Source organism: Silene latifolia, chromosome Y (assembly GCF_048544455.1).
Source record: "Silene latifolia isolate original U9 population chromosome Y, ASM4854445v1, whole genome shotgun sequence".
Classification (NCBI taxonomy): Eukaryota; Viridiplantae; Streptophyta; class Magnoliopsida; order Caryophyllales; family Caryophyllaceae; genus Silene; species Silene latifolia.
This window is the reverse complement of record NC_133538.1, coordinates 364,659,482-364,681,528: the sequence shown is the minus strand read 5'-3', so window position 1 is coordinate 364,681,528 and position 22,047 is coordinate 364,659,482. Positions and strand designations below refer to the sequence as shown.

General features: G+C 36.7%; 1 non-coding gene across 1 annotated transcript; it reads right to left on the bottom strand.

Moving 5' to 3' along the window:
* Positions 1-3,133: 3,133 nt before the first annotated feature.
* On the bottom strand, positions 3,134-3,241 carry LOC141635248 (small nucleolar RNA R71). The gene has a single exon (XR_012539947.1). It is a non-coding gene; the product is annotated as a small nucleolar RNA R71 (small nucleolar RNA).
* Positions 3,242-22,047: the final 18,806 nt, after the last annotated feature.

Genomic DNA, 22,047 nt, shown 5'->3' with positions numbered 1-22,047 from the left:
TCGTTCTTAGGCCGAGGCATTTGTTGAAGAGCCTTGATTTTGGTAGGATCAATTTCGATGCCCCTTTTGCTGACGACGTGTCCCAAGAATTTTCCGGAGGTGACCCCGAATGCACACTTCTGAGGATTTAGCGTCATGTTGTATTTTCGAAGGCGAGCGAAGAATTTCCAAAGGGCGCTGATGTGGTCGTCTCGCTCTTTTGATTTGACGATCATATCATCGACATATACCTCCACCTCCTTGTGCATCATGTCGTGTAAGAGAGTGGTGGCGGTTCTATGGTAGGTTGCTCCGGCGTGGATTAGACCGAAAGGCATGACAGTGTAGCAATATGTATCCCACTGTGTAGTGAATGCAGTCTTGTGCATGTCTTCCTCAGCCACCTTGATTTGGTTGTACCCAGCATAACCGTCCATGAATGATAAAAGGGCGTGCATGGCGGTGTTATCCACCAAGATGTCAACATGTGGCAGAGGTTAGTCGTCTTTTGGGCTTGCTTTGTTCAGGTCTCTATAGTCGACACAAACCCGAATTCTTCCGTCTTTCTTGGGTACGGGGACTATGTTGGCTACTGTAGATACCCAATATCTGTCGAGTCTCCAACAAAAACCCGATGATTATCGGACGACAACATGCTTAGGAATCGCAGCGTTTGATCGACAGTTTTGTACAACTATACGTCGGAAAACTTAGAACGATTTCGAAAATAAAACATTTCAAAAGTACCTGGAGTGTTTAATGCATGACGACAGGGTCACAATGACACTAATTAGAGCCAAAACCAACACCGGACCAAAAACGGACTCGAAAATTTAAATCCCGACTCCAACAACGAGTCAAACACAAAAAACAAACTTTTAAAAGACTTCCATTGATATGTTCATTTTATATACACTTTTACCCCTCATTTTAGCTTGGTTTCTATTGATTATCATACTTTAATTAGTATATTTTTGAGCTAATCTTGTGTTCTAGGTGTATTGTTGTGTTTGTTATGTTTTTGTAGGAATCTATGCATTTGAAGGCCTTTTCCTATCATTTTGTATACCAAGTCCACTTAGCTAAACAAAGACCAAGTGTTGGACTAAGCATGGAGTATTGGAGTGGATTTTGCATTAAGAAAATGGTGGGTTAACATGTTTAATTCAAATGTTGTCAAAAGCAAAGTCAAGCTCGATACAAAAGTCCAACTTGAAAGTGAAGGCATTGGATGCTAAGGAAGCTTTGGATTCTAGGAATGTGAAGCATTAACCGGGTGATTAATCGCATCATTAACCACGAACATCGGATGCCCTTTGCAATTAAGAGGAGAATTAAGGAAATTAACCCGGATTACCACGACCCCGATCGGGGTTGGTGGCCCCAATCGGGGTTGTATTCCCTTTGGATTTTTACGTTTCTTCTTCCTCTCCTATAAATAGGAGAGGTATTCCAAGGTTTTAGGCACCTCATTTTTCACGTCTAAGTTTACTTACAATAGCCTCAAGCATTATATTTTCTCTCATTAGTTTTCTCATTTTAATTTACAAATTGTTAAGCATTCCATAGTTAATCTTTCAACATTTTGTACTACAAACTATTGTTCAAGCATTTGGTTATTGTTATTTGTTCTTCCATATAAGTTCTCTTCCCTTAAGGTATTTCTAATTCTAAGTTTGCAATTTTACATTACTATTTTAGTTACCACATAGTTTATAATCAAGTATTTCATTTTACATTAGCATTGTTCCTTTCACATGTTATATCATCTGATTTATATAAATCATATAACCATGTTTAACATTTCTTATAATTTAGTTTGCAATTTACATTTTAGTATGAGTAGCTAAATTTCCTAGTCTAAAGGCTAGGGGAGCTATGCTAAATTAAATATATAACATGTTTAAATAGGTTGATAATAATATTGTTCAATTGTTTCCATCACATGTTTGTATTGTAACGTTTAATCTTTGGTTATCGGCCGTAATCGTAGATTAAGTTTGTTCATTCGTTCTAAAGTCGAGAGGCACGGAATTGAATTAGACTAAGCATCTGTGGTAGGACGACCTAGTCATGGACGAGAGTTTTTCTAGGACCCGGTCTATGGTTGATACTAATGCCGTAAGGTGGGTATCTCTAAGCCTAAACAATTGACAAATTTATTAGTACCAAATTTATCATGTTCATATGTTTACCTTTGCATGAGTGACCCGAACCCTTTAGACTCTCTTTTATAATATTATTTACATCGCAATTTTTATTAATCATCAACTAAACAAACCAAACCCAAATCGAAGTCGACCTTGATAAAAATCTACCCATAGCAATTCACGACGTAATTCCCGTTTCCTTGTGTTCGACCCCTATTACTACATTAATTTGTGTCTAGGGAAATTATCATTGCATAGGTACGCGATAAGCCTATCAAATTTTGGCTCCGTTGCCGGGGAAACGGTTTTATTGCATTTTGAATTGTCGATTTTTATCTTGTTTTCCTTTGTCTTGGGGAACACTTGTTCCTTAATACCGTTACATATCACTTCTCTATAAATTGTTGTCTTATGCCCAGGTCCTCACGCAAGGGAGAATTGCTTTCACCGGATTCCGATTCCGAGAGAACCTTTAGGAGAAGACGACGTTTTTGGAAGGAAGTGAAAGAAGCCTCTTCTCCCGCACAAGCCGAAAGTGCTAGAAAGTCTTACTTAGACGATCTAGAAGCCCTTGAAGAGGAGGAGGTTTCAAGTTCATCATCTCCACCACCATCACCATCTACTACCAAAAAGATGGTGAAACTTTTCGATCACTCAAAGCCCACCGTGGCCATGCTTCCGGCCAGAATCACAACCACTCAAATCACCGGGCCGGACTTCGTGATCAAACCGGCTTTCATTAGCCTTGTGGAGAGGAAGCAATTTGGGGGAAGTCCTTTAGAGGATCCCAATTTGCATGTGCAAAACTTTTGTGATTATTGCTCCATGATCCGTCAAACGGGTGTCACTCAAGCCCAAATAAGGGAAATACTTTTCCCTTTCTCTTTGAAGGACAAGACCAAGCTTTGGATCAATAGCCTTGACCGCACCGCCATGGGAATCACCAATAGGGAAACTTTGGCTATAGCCTTCTATCAAAAGTTTTTTCCACCGAAGAAAACTCAAACTTTAAGGAGCCAAATCACCGAATTCCGTCAACAAGCTCTTGAGAGCTTATATGAGGCTTGGGAGAGGTACAAAGAGCTTCAAAGACAATTCCCACATCATGGGCTAGATGATTGGTTTCTAGCAATAACATTCTACAATGGATGTTGTGCCGAGTCCCGAAGGATTCTTGATTCCGCCAACAATGGGCGGTTTGATCAAATTGACACCGACCTTGCTCATGCCACGATCGAATCTATGGCGGTCCATGATGCCCAATATGTCAATTCCCGAGTTGTGCCCTCCAAAGGTAAAGAAGAATCCTCCAACAAATCCATTTTGCTAGCTCAATTTGCCTTGCTCCAACAACAATTGGCGGAAAGGGATGCTAGAGATTTCGTTCAACAAGTCAATGCTATTTCTTCAACAAGCCAAATCGTTGTGTGTGATGGTTGCGGAGGTGCGGGTCATTATGCCGCTCATTGCCAAGATCCTATTGAAGAGGTAAATACCTTTTTAGCTTTAAGACAAAATGCTTATCCACCGGGTACATTCTCAAACACATATAACCCAAATTCAAGATTTCACCCGAATATGTCTTATAGAAGCAACAATGTGCTAAATCCTCAACCACAACCCCCACCACAACAAAATGCCTATGTCCCTCAACAACAAAAATATGTCCCTCCACCGGGTTATCAAAATCAACAAAGGCCCCCACAAAACAATTTCCAACAAAATCAACCTCCACCACAAAATGCCCAACAAAACAACCAAGAGGGAGGTAAGCTTGAGGGCTTGATAGTCCGTATTCAAAAGGAATTGTTGGCTCAAATCCAAAAGAATGAGCAAGCTCAAAATGCCGCAATCAAAATGTTGGAACAACAAATGGCTCAATTGGCCTCATCTAGCTCTTCAAGGAAATCGGGTCAACTACCCCCTCAAGGTGAGCAACCACATGCTACCCTTAATGCTATCTCCTTAAGAAGTGGTACAAAATATGATGGGCCATCCATGCCCAAAGAAGATGAGGAGGTACTTGTTGAGTTGGAGATTTCTCCAAATGATAAGGCAAATGAAGAAATTCCCAAGAAAGTGGATGACCCACTTGTTGTTGTTGAGAAAGCCAAGGAAGTGGAGGATGCTCCTCCAACGAAAGATGTTGAAGCAAAGGTCACGGAAAAAGTCAAAGTGCCATTTTCTCATAGATTGGCAAAGCATCAAAAGAATTCTCAATTCGGTAAATTCATGGAAGTTGTGAAGAATCTACAGGTAACCGTTCCTTTTACCGAATTAATCACTCAAATTCCATCTTACACTAAGTTCATGAAAGACATTTTAAATAAGAAGAGGACTTTTGATGAGGTTGAAACAATAGCTCTCACCGCCGAGGTGAGTGCTCTTTTGCAAAACAAGTCCCCTCCTAAGTTAAAAGATCCCAGTTGCTTTTCTATTCCATGCACAATTGACACCTACCAAATTGATAAAGCTTTATGCGATTTAGGTTCTAGTGTGAGGGTAATACTTTACTCTATTTGTGCTAAGCTTAATATGGGAGTCTTAAAATGCACTAGTGTCACATTGCAAATGGCAGACCGTTCTATAAAACGCCTTTTGGGAGTTTTGGAGGATGTTCCCTTTAAGGTTGGTAAGTTTTTCATTCCGGTTGATTTCATTGTTCTTGACATAGCCGAAGATGCCCAAATCCCAAACATTTTGGGAAGACCATTTTTACACACCGCGGGTGCGTTAATTGATGTCAAGAACGGTAAAATTACATTGGAAGTGGGTGACGATAAGGTCATATATAATTTGAATAGTGCCATGAAGAGTCCAATGATAGAAGAGTCTTGTTATTCTATTGACATTTTGGTTGTTTTTGACATTGTTATAGAAGACTCTACACCTCGATCTTTATCTAAAGATCCCTTGGAGGCACTCTTGCTTTTAGAATCATTTGCAGGTGATGATGAGATTGGAAATGAGGAGATTGATGCTTTGGAACAAGAATTGGATGGAGAGGATCTATCATTGGAGGAGAGCTCACACTTTATAGGCTTGGTTGCTACACCTCAAGATCTTGAGGTACAAAAACCCAAGCTTAAGCCCCTTCCTTCCAATTTGAGGTATGCTTTTCTAGATGATGAGGGGTTGTGTCCGGTAATCGTTAGTGCTAAATTAGATGAGAGTCAATTGGCTAAATTGCTTCATGTCTTAAGGTCTCACAAGAAAGCCATTGATTATAAACTTGACGATTTAAAAGGCATAAGTCCCGAATTTTGCATGCACCGAATTAATCTTGTGGAAGATCATAAACCATGTGTATAAGGTCAAAGACGACTAAATCCTAACATGCAAGAAGTGGTAAAAAAGGAAGTGCTTAAATTGTTAGATGCGGGAATTATCTATGCGATTTCCGATTCTAAATGGGTGAGTCCGGTCCAAGTGGTTCCTAAGAAAGGAGGAACCACCGTAGTAAAAAATGATAAAAATGACTTAATTCCAACTAGAATTGTGACGGGTTGGAGAATTTGCATTGACTATAGGAGGCTAAATCTAGCCACCAAGAAAGACCACTACCCATTACCTTTTATTGACCAAATGTTGGAAAGGTTGGCATGTCACAAATATTTTTGTTACCTAGATGGTTATTCCGGGTTCTTTCAAATACTTATTCCCCCGGATGACCAAGAGAAGACCACGTTTACATGTCCCTATGGTACATTTTCATACCGTAGAATGCCTTTTGGTCTTTGTAATGCCCCCGCCACTTTCCAACGTTACATGATATGTATCTTTTTCAACTACATTGAGTCTATCATGGAGGTGTTTATGGATGATTTTAGTGTCTATGGTTCTTCTTTTGATGCTTGCTTGACTAACTTGTCCAAAGTTTTGAAGCGTTGTGAAGAGGTTGATTTGGTGTTAAATTGGGAAAAGTGCCACTTCATGGTAAATGAAGGAGTGCTGCTTGGTCATATTGTTTCGGAAAGAGGAATTGAAGTGGACCGTGCTAAGGTCCAAGTTATTGAGCAACTACCCCCACCGGTAAATGTGAAGAGTGTAAAGAGTTTCTTAGGCCATGCGGGTTTTTACCGCCGTTTTATTAAAGATTTTTCTAAGATTGCCAAACCCCTTACGGAGCTTCTTTTAAAAGATGCTCCCTTTGTGTTTACTAACGATTGCCTTGAGTCGTTTAATAGGATCAAGAAGGCTTTGATTTCCGCACCTATCATCCAATCACCGGATTGGAACTTGCCATTCGAGCTCATGTGTTATGCAAGTGACTATGAGGTAGGTGCCGTGCTAGGTCAAAGAAAGGAAAAGGTTCTCCATGCTATCTACTACGCTAGCAAAATCTTGGATGCGGCTCAAATTAATTATGCCACCAAGGAGAAAGAGCTAATTGCCATTGTCTATGCCTTAGAAAAATTCCGCTCTTACTTGATTGGTTCCAAAGTCATTGTTCATACCGATCATGCCGCATTGAAGCATCTCCTAGCCAAACAAGAAGCTAAGCCAAGGTTGATACGATGGATTTTGCTCTTGCAAGAATTTGATCTTGAGATTAAATGTTGTTGCCGATCACTTATCTCGTTTGAGGTTCAATGATGGAGGTATTGAGTTACCTATCGATGATTCCTTCGCCGACGATGTTCTAATGATGTTGGAAGCCAATACTCTTTGGTATGCCGACATAGCCAACTACCTAGTTGGGAGAGAGTTGCCACCCAACCTTTCATATCAACAAAGGAAGAATTCTTACATGATGCCAAGTTCTTCCTATGGGATGATCCATATTTGTTCAAACATTGCTCCGATGGGCTATTCCGGAGATGTATCCCACATGGGGATGTGAAAGGAGTGCTAGAAGGATGCCATTCTTCTCCTTAAGGTGGTCATCATGGACCATCCAAGACCGTTGCAAAGGTGTTGCAATCCGGCTTCTATTGGCCAACTATGTTCCAAGATGCCAAGAATTTTGTGATGGCTTATGATGCTTGCCAAAGGACGGGCTCCATATCAAGAAGGCACGAGATGCCTCTAAATGGTATCTTGGAAGTAGAAGTGTAGATGTTTGGGGCATAGATTATCAAGGACCGTTTCCTTCCTCAAAAGGGAATCGATATATTTTGGTTGCCGTTGATTATGTCTCTAAATTGGTATAGGCAATTGCTACTCCTACCAATGATGCTCGCACCGTGATTAACTTGTTCAAGAACATCATATTCCCAAGGTTCGGTTTTCCAAGAGCGATCATTAGTGATCGTGGTACTCATTTCGGTGAGAAACAACTTGATGCTTTGTTGGAAAAATATGGATTCTATCATAGAAGAGGCTTGGCTTATCATCCACAAACTAGTGGCCAAGTGGAAGTTTCCAACCGTGAGATCAAGTCCATAATTGAGAAAGTTGTTACCAAATCACGAAAGGATTGGAGTATGAAGCTCGATGACACCTTATGGGCCTACCGTACCACGTTTAAGACACCTATTGGTACCTCACCATATAGGTTGGTCTATGGAAAGGCATGCCATCTTCCCGTTGAGATGGAATAAAAGGCTTTTTGGGCAATTAAGGAGCTTAACATGGACCCGAAATTGAGTGGAGAGAAGCGGTTGTTGTAACTCAATGAACTCGATGAATTACGCTTGCAAGCTTATGAGAGCTCATGTCTCTACAAGGAGAAAACAAAAAGATGGCATGATAAGAAGATCTTGAACAAGGAATTTCAAATTGGTGATAAGTCTTGCTATTTAATTCTCGATACAAGCTATTTCCGGGAAAGTTACGATCACGGTGGACCGGTCCATATACCGTCACAAATGTCAACAAGTTCGGTTCCGTTTAAGTGATGACCACCAAGGGCGAAAAATTCAAGGCAAACGGTCATCGTTTGAAGCTCTACCATGAGAATGTGATCGTTGGTGTGATAGAGGAAATGACCGTTCAACCTCTACCAAAGAAAGCTTAAACCTACGCAAGCTTTTTCGTCGTGCAGGATGTTAAACCCGCGCTTCTTGGGAGGCAAACCAGGCTTTTTATTGCTTTAGTTTATTTTTGTTTTTAATTTTCTGCAATTTATTGTTTTTTTGTAGATTAGTAATAAAATACTCGACTTAACGATGTTTCTTTTTGTGATTTTTAGGTGAAAATGAAGAAAGGAGAATTTGGAGTGAACTTGACACGCTTCCCCATGTAAAAACCCGTTCGGGGACGTGGTTTTCGAAAAACGAGAAAATAATTCAAGTCCATAAACGAGGAAGTCAAAAACGGGAAACTGCGGTCAACCCGATCGGGGTTGGTGGCCCCGATCGGGGTCGTGGTTCTGTGGCTCCTTTTTGCTATTTCATACGGGTAAGTAAAAAAAAAAAAAAAAAAACTTCCATCATTCATACTCCTACCCGACGGTACACTCCTCTTCTCTATCTCCATTATTTTCTTCACTTTTCTATCTAAAATCACAAGAAACTTCAAGTTCTTCATCAATTTTGCAAGATTCCATCACCCATTAACATCAAATTGGTAATATTTCTTCTCTTTTCTCTTTAAAGTCATCTATTTCAATCAATTAATTGGATTATGCAAACCCTAAATCAATTTGGGGGAATTCGATTTTGTGCTTTTTAGTGCTAGAAATTGGTTGTAGAATGCTTATTACATGTTTGTAGTATGAATTAGTTCACTAATTCATGCTATTATGCCTATTAGGATGAATTTTGGTTTGCCTTAAGATAAATTTTGTCTTAAATTTTAGAAAAATGGCACCAAGAAAAGCTCCTTCACAAGGTGCTTCTAAGAGAAGGAGAGGCGAGGTGAAGCCTTCAAATGCAGCGGCGGATGTCCAAATGGAAGAAGTCCCACAATGGCGAGACCAGGAATATCCGAATGTGATCTTCAATTCACAAACTCAATACAACAATTGGGTTCTGTTGAAGAGCAAAGGTATGGAATCAACAAAATTTATCAACCAAGCATCTTTAAACAATATTGGAATTGAGAAAAATGTTAAGGCTTTGTTTAAGAATTTTTGTATGAACCATTGTTGTACCATGAATTATAAGACCTTCCCCGAACTCACCCTTGAGTTCTTGAGCTCTTTCGAGTTTCATAGGTCTAGGAAACCCGGTTTTGTTGTTTTTGTTACCTTTCGCTTGTTTAATGAAGATCATAGGTTGGACTTAGCGGACTTTGCCGCTATCTTTGATTTGCCTCACAAAGACTTACCCACTGAATCGCCCGATGATTATAACCCCGTTTTGACTTGGAATCCCATTTCTCACTTGCCTTTTCCGGGTTGGGATCATACCCGTCATCAATTTATTCATTACCCCGACATAAGGATTTGGCAAAGGTTTATGGGATGGACCTTTTTTGGGAGAAATGAACCTCACTCGGTGGGGAAGATTGAGGTAGAAATCTTGGGTTCTTTCTTGAATGTTAATGGTGATGAGAAGTGGGGAATCAATATCCCCTAACACTTTGCGGTCCACTTGACCAAACAATGTAATGTCAAGAATAGTTGCATTGTCTTAGGAGGTTTGGTCACTAAAATTGCTCACCATTTGTGTAGGTTTAAACAAGAGAATACCGATTTGAGACCATTGCTTGAGTCTAGGTCTAAGGGAGTCGCGCTTGATTATGAATATTTTCTTTCTTGTAATTGGTTTAAAGATGCTCATCCCAACATGATTTGGAAGATAGGTAGGCAAGAACCATTCGTCTACCCGAGGAAAAGAAAGAAATTAAGGCTTTGGTTCACACTAAGCCTCATCGTGGAAGTGACCCCTTTGTTAGACCGACCTACCATTTGGCCCTTAGAGGTGAGACACCTACCACCGTTGAGAGGCGTGTGGGAGGTCAATCCTCCCAAGCACGTCACTCCACCTCTAGCATTGAGTCACCTTCTAGTATAGAAATAATGAATATGATGCGGGAAATGAACTTAGGTGTTAATCAAATTCGTGATGACCAACGACTTGCATTACATCCTATTTATGATCATTTTGCTAGGAAAGGAGTTATCCAACCCGAGGGGCCACACCCTTCATTCTATACTTATCCTCCGGGTGGATTTCCTCCTCCATCTCCTATCCCCCCTTCCCCTCCTAACAATGATGCAGGTACATTTGCTACATATGAAACCGGTCCGGATTTTTGTGGTTCGGATTATGGGGTTGAGGCATTACAAGTAGGCTATGGAGGCTATGGTGGCTATGGTGGATATGGTGGGATTAGTAGTTATGTTGATGGTCTTGGTAGTGGCCAAGATATTGGTGAGTATTTCACTCCTCTTCAAGGGGATGACTCAAGTGGAAGTGGCCAACAAGGAGAATCAAGTGGTAGTAGTAAGAAGAAGAAGAAAGGGGTTCAATTTTTGGCCCTTTTCTTAGTTTATTGACGAAGAAATCCCCCGAATTCATGCTAGCTTGGGGGGGGGGGGGGGGCTAGCAAGTTGATTAAGTTTTTAATTGCTTTGCATATTAGTTTTGATCTTGCAACCCATTAAACATAACCTCTAGTCCTTCTTGTTTTGTGCTTTGAGCCATTTTTATGGTTTGATTGGGTGATTTGGATAGTTGGCACATTGAGGACAATGTGATGTTTAGCTTGGGGGGGGGGGGGGATTGAATTTTCATATAGTGTAGTTTGCATTTAGTGTAGAAAATTTAAAAATTTTTGAGAGAAATTTTTGCTTTGTGCTTGCTTGTAGCCTACTTTCCTCTTTGCTTATCCTAATAATGGCTTATTGCTAATGATTTATTCTTGAATGATGGGATATTAGCTACATGGGGATGTCTTGACATAGTAGGTGGGAGATGGAGAATGAACCGAATAAGCTTGATCTTGACTTTTGGCAAGCTACAAAATTGGTAAGGTAGAACTTCCTTTAAGGCCATTTCATCTTTTTTTGGTCTCACTTAGGTGAGTGTAGGTGTCTCCTTATAATGTGTGTTACATCAAAACGCACAAGTATGGTTCTCATGTCATCTCTTGGTTAGAATGCATTCATTTGTTATAGCATTTTGGAGCCATTCACATGATATTTTAGCCTTTTTTACCCCTTCACAAAATTTATCCTTAGCTATATCATTAAAATTGCCTACCCTTGTTGAGCTAGTAGGTTAGTTGGATAGTGTTTGGGTGCTCATTGGGAAATGTTTTGTTGTTTGAAGTCATGTGAGCTTGGTCTTAATGCTCAAAAAAAAAGAAGAAAAGAAGAAAAGAAATGGAAAAAAATGAAACAAATGAAGAAAGAAAAAATGAATGAATGAGAAAAAGCATGAAAAAAAAAGTATGCATTGAAAAAGAAAAAAAAAAGAGAAGAAAAAGAAAACATGTGAGAAATTCTCAAGCATTATTCATTTTATTTTGGAGAATTTTCTTATGGTTTGAATTGAAAATTTGGGTTAGAATTGGGATTGAGCATCCTTACATTTTGGTAGTTGCTAGCTTGACTTAGCTTCACATTACCATAACTCTTTTGTTCCCCCTTCTTACCCATGTTTATTTTCCTTGTTCCTATCCATTTGGCTTCTTCATCATGCTTACATTTGATTGTCTTTGCTTGCTAGTTTTGACATGTTTACCATATTAGATTGCGGAAACATTGTTATAAGTTGAGGATAGTTGAATGTTAATTCACAAAATTGTCCTTTCACATATAAAAGAGTTTGAGTGCCTCGTGAGAGTCCATAAGTCAAAAGATCATACAAGAGCTTAAAGGTTCATTCAAAGTTTTCTATGCTACGCCGTCGTGTAAATCTCATCCATGTCTTGCTTTATTCCTTGCCCATGTTGTTTCGGGTTTTTAAATCATTATGCTTAGCTTGTTTGGATATTGCAATAGATGGGATTTGGTTTCTTTCTTGAGGACAAGCAAGGGTTTAGCTTGGGGTAGTTTGATATGTTCATTTTATATACACTTTTACCCCTCATTTTAGCTCGGTTTCTATTGATTATCATACTTTAATTAGTATATTTTTGAGCTAATCTTGCTTTCTAGGTGTATTGCTATGTTTGTTATGTTTTTGTAGTAATCTATGCATTTGAAGGCTTTTTCCTATCATTTTGTACACCAAGTCCACTTAGCTAAACAAAGACCAAGTGTTGGACTAAGAATGGAGTATTGGAGTGGATTTTGCATGAAGAAATTGGTGGATCAACATTTTTAATTCAAATGTTGTCAAAAGCAAAGTCAAGCCCGATACAAAAGTCCAACTTGAAAGTGAAGGCATTGGATGCTAAGGAAGCTTTGGATGCTAGGAATGTGAAGCATTAACCGAGTGATTAATCACATCATTAACCACGAACATTGGATGCCCTTTGCAATTAAGAGGAGAATTAAGGGAATTAACCCGGATTACCACGACCCCGATCGGGGTTGGCGGCCTCGATCAGGGTTGCATGCCCTTTGGATTTTTACGTTTCTTCTTCCTCTCCTATAAATAGGAGAGGTATTCCAAGGTTTTAGGCACCTCATTTTTCACGTCTAAGTTTACTTACAATAGCCTCAAGCATTATATTTTCTCTCATTAGTTTTCTCATTTTTATTTACAAATTGTTAAGCATTCCATAGTTAATCTTTCAACATTTTGTATTACAAACTATTGTTCAAGCATTTGATATTCAAGCATTTGGTTATTATTATTTCTTCTTCCATATAAGTTCTCTCCCTTTAAGGTATTTCTAATTCTAAGTTTGCAATTTTACATTACAATTTTAGTTACCCCATAGTTTATAATCAAGTATTTCATTTTACATTAGCATTGTTCCTTTCACATGTTATATCATCTAATTTATATAAATCATATAACCATGTTTAACATTTCTTATAATTTAGTTTGCAATTTACATTTTAGTATGAGTAGCTAAATTCCTAGTCTAAAGGCTAGGGGAGCCATGCAAAATCAAATATATAACATGTTTAAATAGGTTGATAATAATATTGTTCAATTGTTTCCATCACATGTTTGTATTGTAACGTTTAATCTTTGGTTATCGGCCGTAATCGTAGATTAAGTTTGTTCATTCGTTCTAAAGTCGAGAGGCACAAAATTGAATTAGACTAAGCATGTGTGGTAGGACGACCTAGTCATGGACGAGAGTTTTTCTATGACCCGGTCTATGGTTGATACTAATGCCGTAAGGTGGGTATCTCTAAGCCTAAACAATTGACAAATTTATTAGTACCAAATTTATCATGTTCATATGTTTACCTTTACATGAGTGACCCGAACCCTTTAGACTCTCTTTTATTATATTATTTACATCGCAATTTTTATTAATCATCAACCAAACAAACCAAACCCAAATCGAAGTCGACCTTGATAAAAATCTACCCATAGAAATTCACGACGTAATTCCCATTTCCTTGTGTTCGACCCCTATTACTACATTAATTTGTGTCTAGGGAAATTATCTTTGCATAGGTACACGATAAGCCTATCATCCATGTTAAGGTTTCCCGGAATCCTTAATGGTCAAGTACAAATCAAGTTCATCCAAAACATAGGATAGAACAAATCATGATTGCACTTGCGTGATAGTGACAAGACATCTCAAAGACCCGCGAAATAGCTCGCACCTCTTCGAGCAGCCCATGCGGCCACGTCGCTCAAAACGCACACAACCACCCATTTTCCTATAAATACCCCTCAAATGCCACCATTTGAGAGTGACGCGAGTCTCCGCCCCCTCATCTCTCCCTTAAAATTCTAGAGTCGACATCTTAAGTCACAAACCGACACGTGTTTCCGACCTACCGATCGAAAACACAAGCCTTACACATTGTTTGGTACCGTCATCGTGCATTAAATCACTTGACCGACCATCTCGACCAACTACACCATCACTAATCTTAAAATACTTTTTTACATTGCTAAAACGGTTTTCCAACCGAGTTTTCCTACCAAACAAGTTGATATACTTTCGTCGATTTCCCGTCTTAAGCCTAGCATGTAAGTATGAGGGTATAAAAATCCTCTTCTATCATGTTTTTCATTTGTTTCATGGCTATAACATGCTAAAACATGCGTAACATGGTCCAAACATGGGATAAATGAGCCAAAACCGGATTTTTGGTTGAGGTAGGGGCTGCTTATATAGCAACCAGGCTTGCACCTAAAACCCCTCTCAGCCTAAATCCAAACGTGTTTGGTCTCTTCTTCCTCTTTCGTTTTCATTTCATATTTGTAATAGGTTTTTACCACTTCAAATATTTCAATCTCTTTTTTATAACAAACTTTTAATCATGAAACATTTTTCACCCTTGGTTCCTAATACCATGACGGTTTAATCCGTGTTTCGGTGATAATATTTGGTTAATTACATTTTAAAAGGTATTTTAAAGCCTTTTATTTCATTTCTGTACATTTTCAAAACAAATGTATTAGTCATAAATACAAAATAATCCTTGGTTCTACATACCATGTCGGATTTTAACCCGAGTACGATGATAAATATTGACTAATTACAATCAAATGAACTTAAAACAATTAGTTCAGAATCATTTTCAAAACTATTTATGTTAAGCTTGCAAAACCGAACCCGACGTCGAATATTGTCAAAACAATGATGATTATTCAAGTCTCGTTCTTCACATCAACACCCTCTTTTTAATACACTTGACGAACTTTTTCAATGGTTAGAAGACGTCCTTCAATCGTCTATTGACCCGCGCCTAAACAGGCCAATCCTTTTTCCATTTTCAAACCAGGGCTGTTGGGAAATGTGTCCTCAACAATAGTGCGATCACATGATTTAAATATCATAATTAAATCTCATACTAAGAATACGTGAGGGATGATTCTTTATACAGTCGACTGACCGTCATTAATCGGTAATGATTGGCTAACTAGAGTTTGACATTACTGTCGTGTGACGGTGGTGGTCAGTTGATCCCTTTAGGTCACACCTATAGGATGAGGCCCAAATAGATATTTAATTAATTGTATGCGATACAGATTAATTAATTCCTTAATTTTGGGAGTGCAATTTTGCGGCTTATTATAATGTGATTAAATAAGATTAAATTTAGTAATTAAGTGTTATATTTCTAAATTGGTTGAGGTATTAATAGAAGTTTTGAGGTAGAAGTAATTAGTTATTTAAAGTTACAAGAAGTTGTAATTTTAACTAACTAGAAATTATGGGACCCGTTATATATTGATATAATGGTAGTATACTATTCAAAAAGTGGAGTGTATATTATATTATTAATTGTAATATTTAAGTGTTAAATGATTACATTAATAATTAAATTTGTAAGATTGTTGAACATATGACTTATTAGCATTTGTGGGACAAATGACAAAAGGCAAAAATGGACCAAAATAAGACCAATATTTCGGTCATATTAAAGAGCACAAGAGATGCTCTTTTGTCTTTTGTAGGTGTTGGTTATTGTGTGATTGTGACATATCACACAACCATTTTCATGCTACATCTTACACACTTGTCTCCTAGACTCTACCCATTATAAACAAACAAGTAAAAACAAAAGGGAAAGATTCCCCCTTTGCCTAATGCCAACCGGTTTTGGCTCTCTATATGGGCAATTTTGTTTCTCATATTTTTCCACTAGTTTTTGCTTGTTTTTGCTTATGCTTCTCTCTAACTTTCCTCACATGCAAAATTGATAAAAACTCTCTACAATACTAATACTCAACATCCTATTAGAACATTAGTATTATTAAGGTTATATTTCTACTACATATCTAGTTAATATTAGTAGGAATATTTGGGATTAATCTTGGGTGCAATTTATTGGAGTGGCTTCTATACTTGGAGTCTTAGGAGGATCATCCATCATAATTAGCTCAAGAACAAGTGAAGGAAGCTGACCTTACTTGTGCGCACATATTTCGAACCATTTAACAATGTAAGGAACATTGTTTTTCTTATAAATCTTTCATTTTGTTATGCATGCACTAGCTCTAAAGAACAAATAATTAACAAGTTAATTAGTTTACTATTACAGGAGTCTAATAATAGGTATATGAACCTAACAAGTGGTATCAGAGCATAAGGATGTTGCATGCATAATCGGTTATTGTTTTCCCGAGTTAAAAAGGTTAACATATAAAACTTAAAATTTGTGATTTATTAGCATAAGCCACGAAATCACTATTCATGTTATATATTATGGTCCTAAAATGTTTTTAGGTCATTTTCATGATTTATGGAAATTTATTGCTCATTTTAATGATTTTTAGTGATTTTATTACATTTTTATGACTAAAATGGGAATTAAAATGCTAAAAATAGTTAAACTTCGTTTCTGACCTTGGAAATTTTATATGACCTCTCATGCATATTTTACAAGTTGTGTGTAAAAAGTCGAGTTAATTTGATTAATATTGCATGATTTATGATTTTTATGAGATAAAAATGGATTAAAAGAGGTAAAATGGTTAAAAATAGTTAAATTTCGAATTAAGCCATGATATTTTAATATGATGTCACATGAAAGTTTTACAGAGTGTATGTAAATTTCTAGATTAAAATATCTTCTTTAGCATGATTTATGGATTTTTGAGTAAAAATGGCATAAATAGTGATTTTTTTTAGCAAAAATTAGCTAATACGTATTGCATTGCTTGAGAAAATTATTTGAAGTTGCATTAATATCCCACTTATCAGATCTAAGGTTGTAAAAATTATTGGATTAATTTTCGGATACTTTAAGTATTTTATGAGATAAAACCGATAAAATGCAACTATATTTTCACAAAATGAATTCGAAAATTTTAACCATGATTTTTGACATTGTGAGTGTCATGGAATTATTCCAGAATGTTCAAAAACTTAAAATTCAAATTTTAAAATTTTTACAATTAATTTTGGATTTATTACATATATAATATGATTTTAAGGTAAAAAATGAGCATAAAATTAAATCAAGTTGAATTATTGTCAAAAATTTAGTGATGACTAATTTTTGAGTCCTAAAAGGTGTTAGGATAATTAACTTGAGCTTTGATGTGATTTAAGTGTTAATTAGTGATTTTAAAAGGTTATTATCACGCATTTCCATAAAACCGGGTTATATGTACGACATAACTTAAATAGGGCGATTTGGCACATGATTTTGCATGATAGTTACATATTATAATGCTGCATATTTCAATTGTTGAATGTCTTTTATTTATATAATTTTGAATTATGTAATTTTATCTTAGTATGGCCTTAGTTTTAATCGATATTACCCGTAATGAAAGGGAATATTGATTCGGTTGTAATTTAATGTGATCTCGTATCACTTTTATTTTTATTTCATTAGTTTTTCCATTTTACATATGTATAATAGGAATAGCTTTGTATTTTTATTATTATTTGTAATTATGGAGCATCTTCAAAGACGGTGCCATTCGGAAAGGTGATCCGACAAAGACGGTGTCTTGGGAGGCGTGCCATTTGAAGAATCAAGGGACCAAAGGAGTTGGTTTCCGAATATGTAATAGATTATTTGATTTTCTATTTTAGGAAGGCCATACTAGGAATTTTATTTATTGCTTTGCATTTCTTTTAATATGTTGCATGCATTGCCAAATCGCCATAATAAGACATGCATATCATATCGAGTCATCGACCGTGTCAATTATAATTATCGTAGTTCACCGCTTTAGTTCACTTAAAACGTGATAGATAATAAATTGACAAGACTTCTCACATATAATAATTGAGAAATAGCCTTACCAAATAGTAGAAACCCATGAAGTACCAATTTCATAAGGGAGTTAATCCGGCTTCACCGTAATACAAACCTTGTTACGTTGGCGAAGTGGGGTAATAAAAAGTTATTACATCGAAATTTGTATTGAGCTCAACGGAAGTATTGTTGACCCTAGACGCATGTGTTCCGGGCTAAAGATAAGAATTAGAGTAATTTTTATCGACCGAGAGTTCTAAAAGTAGAATCGATTAAAGAGTTAATCCACCGAGTTATATTAATAAGGGATGAATCGGCTCACCATGCCCGAGTTGATATGAATTTGGATCTCGGAATCATTTATGTAGTTGGGTGGAGGTCACTATATAAATGCAATACTTGTAGTTAAATTTACGAGTATTATTAAAACGATAGATGATAATTAATTCCTTCAATTCATATTTTGTAGTCAAATTTATTTTATCAACCGCAATGGCAACTCCAATCACGTCCGCATCCACTAGTTCCACCACGCTTACCAATGTGTCATGGCTCCGATCCAAGTTAGAAAAGATTGGGTCTAATTTCGCCGATTGGGACGCGCAACTTCGCTTGGCCGCGCAAGGTGACGACAAGCTTCGTTACCTTACCGAGGCATCTCCCACCGAACCTAATGCTAGGTCCACCCCCGCCGCTAGGCAAACCTATGAGGTTTACCAAAAGGAGTCGGCCGCGATCAAAAATGTGTTGATCTTTGCTATGGAGGCCGAACTCCAACGAAGTACTATAAAGATTAGCACCGCTCATGAGATCTACATGAAGCTTGTGAACATGTTTTCACGAGCTCCTAGGGTCATTCAATATGAAGCGGCTTCCGCATTCTTTGATCTTAACATCAAGAAGGGCCAAAAGGTGAGCCCTCATGTGCTCAAGTTGATAAAGCATGTTGAGACCTTGAAAATGCATAAGGTGGAAATTCCCAATGAACTCGTAATTGATCGAATTCTTCATTCCCTCAACAAAATCAAAGCATATGTTCAATTCCGGGTGAATTTTAATATGCAAGATAAGAAAGTTTCTCTTGATGAGTTGCACAAAATGCTTGTGCAAGCCGAAAGGGACATGGGGCTAAGTGTTAGCACCACCAAAGATGTGCTCAATGTCAATCATAAGAGCAAACTTTCAAGAAGAGTGGGAAAAGGGGAAAGAAGCGAACTCCCAATAGGAACATAGCTAAGACTTATAAAGCAAGCTCCTCCAAGCCCAAGTACAGTGCCCCCTCCGGGGAGAAGTGCCACTATTGTCGTGGTGTTGGACATTGGAAAAGAAATTGTTCCAAATACCTTGGCGACATCAAAGTTGGAAAGGTTATTCCAGTAGGTATATAACTATCCCTATATTTTATGTTTCAATCTCAATTAGTATGATGATACAAGTTGTGATGATTACCCTTTTTATTGTAAATAGGGCCTCCTACCAAGGACAAAGGCAAAGAGAAGCAAGCCTAGAGGATCATGTGGGAAGCTAGAGTAGCCGACCGTGGTGATGTATCAAAGGAAGCTTGGCTTTAATTTTCTTTGTCTTTAATTTTATGATGTAGTTCATGTTTTAGAACTATTTTGATTTCCTTGTGTGACTTGGAAATTGGTTTGTATCCTTTAAACACGGGCTGTATTTTGGATATTGGTGATTTGGTTTTCAACCCAAATCACTTGTTTTATTATGTTATTTGTTCTAAAATCATCATCATAAATTACTTGCGTAGAGAAACATTAGATAAACAACTCAAATTGATCAAATAGACGATTATGATGATGGGATCATTATATGTTCATAAGCTATGAATTTGATTCTCCTTATGTCATCATTACTAAAAGTAACAACTTACTTATGTAAGATCAATTATAAAGTTATAATGAGCTTTTGAACTCATCAAGTAGGGAATTTACGATACCATATGGACACATTATTCTAAACGGATGGTCAACCATAAGATACCTAGAATAGAGAGTCTATTAAACAGATGACATGGATAAGACTCGTATATTATCAAGCTGCCATGTTAGGATGGCCTTTTGAATGCTAATACATAGTCTAGATAAAATCCTAATACTCTGTTAAATATATATGTTTGTGACTCACAAAGCTATCTCTCGAGAATATAGATGTATTTCTGAGAGATAGAGTGGGAGTAGATTGAATCGTCACAAACATCTCTTATAGTTGAAATGTTACTTTGTGAAAGTAATAGAATTATAGAGTGAGAGTTGGTATTGAACTATTGTCTATGAAGATAGAATGGAATCATTGTTCAGTGGGAGTTTATCGCACATGTCTTATTGTTTAAAAAAATTACTTTGTGAAAGTGATAGTACTATGACCATGTTACACACGAGCCATAGTATTACAATCCGAAAATTGTTACTCGAAAGTAGATTTACTTAAAGGAAAGGGTCTCCTTAAATTGAATAGAGCTTTAGAGTACTTAAAAGCATAGATTGACATAAAGATGTTGATCAAAATTAATTATGTTAGGAATTGCCGCATTTCATTTTAATGAAGAATGGCAAATGAGATTAAAATTCGCTTTTTCTAAAATGGGAATTTAGAGAAGGAAGTGTTTGAAACACAAAATCTTAGATGAAGATCTAAGAATCCTAACATATTATGCGTAGCTTTCTTAAGTGATCTTGGAATGATCTTAAGCAAGCATTAAAGGATTATACTTTTCATTCATATTATAGTGACTTGTTTCATTCACATGATTGAAGAATCATGATATACATGAAGTTAAGTGGGAGCTAGAATTGTTTCTCCATATCTTATATGTTGATAACATATTACTTATTGAGAATAATGTACCAATGCTCTCTTCTGGTAATAGTAATTGGGTGACTTGGAAAGGGATGCAAAGTATTCTAGATTTTGAATCTATGTGAGAGAATATTGGCATAAAGTTGAGAGTCTTATGAGGATAAGATATTTCACATATGTTGTTCAACAACAAAGTCAAATAGGTTATTCATGTTGATGAAACTGGAATTACTATGATGGAGTCATAGTCATTCACTGAACCTATTAAGTTGTTGATTACATGAAATCGATTGCTAATGTTTCTGCCATTAGAACGATTATGTATGCCAACAGACGCACGTGCTGTGATGTACCATTTGCTAGGTACATTATGAGTCAATAATAAGTTAATTCATAAGATGGGCTTGTGAAAGCCTTAAAGTACAATTGTTGACTTGTACACATGTTTAGATGATAAACTAAGTTAAGGTGTTGAAGGGTTGCACCAACTTTAGTTTCCAAGCTTAAAAGGATTTGATGAAATCCTAAGCTAATGTTATTGACAAAGGAGTAAGAAACTAAGAAAAGTGTTTTAGTTTCGAGCTTTGTAAATTCTACAAAAGGAATCTAAGTAAAATTGTGATAAAATAGTCAACGTAGGGATTAAGGGTGAATCCCTCGACAAATGATTTTGTCACAAGTTATGCGATAACAGTGGGAGCTTCTTTCAAGTTAAAGAGCTCGGGTCTAGTAAGAAGTCTAGACACATACTTTGTAAAATTCATGTTATTAGAGATGACATTGAATGGAAGAAAATAGCAATTTATAAAGTTGGAATATATGGATATCGGGTATATCCACTTGCCAAGCTTGTATTGCATTTTAACTAGTGTTATAATACACCAAAGATTATAGAATATGAAGTAGTTGTTGGGAAATGTGTCCTCAACAATAGTGCGATCACATGATTTAAATATCATTATTAAATCTCATATAAAGAATACGTAAGGGATGATTCAATTATATAGTCAACTGATTAACATTAATCGGTAACGATTGGCTTGCTAGAGTTTGACATTACTGTCGTGGGACGGTGGTGGTCAGTTGATCCCTTAAGGTCACACCTAAAGGATGATGCCCTTATCTATAAAGTTGATTAATTGTATGACGATGCAAGTTGATCAATTCCTTAAAATTGAACAATTCGATTTGTGAGAGAGAATAAATATCTTATTGTAATGGGATTAAATAAGATTTATTTTAGTAATAAAATGCTTTGTTACTAAAATTATTTATTGTTTGAGAAATAAAAGAGATAGGAATGAATGGTTAATTTTAATTACAAGATATTGTGAATTATAATTACATAACCCATTTTATTTATGTGATCAAGTATCACTAGTCAAATTATTGGATGTAATTTAATTAATTCATAAAATGATATTTATATGATAAATATGCATTAAAATTAATTAATAACATGTAGCA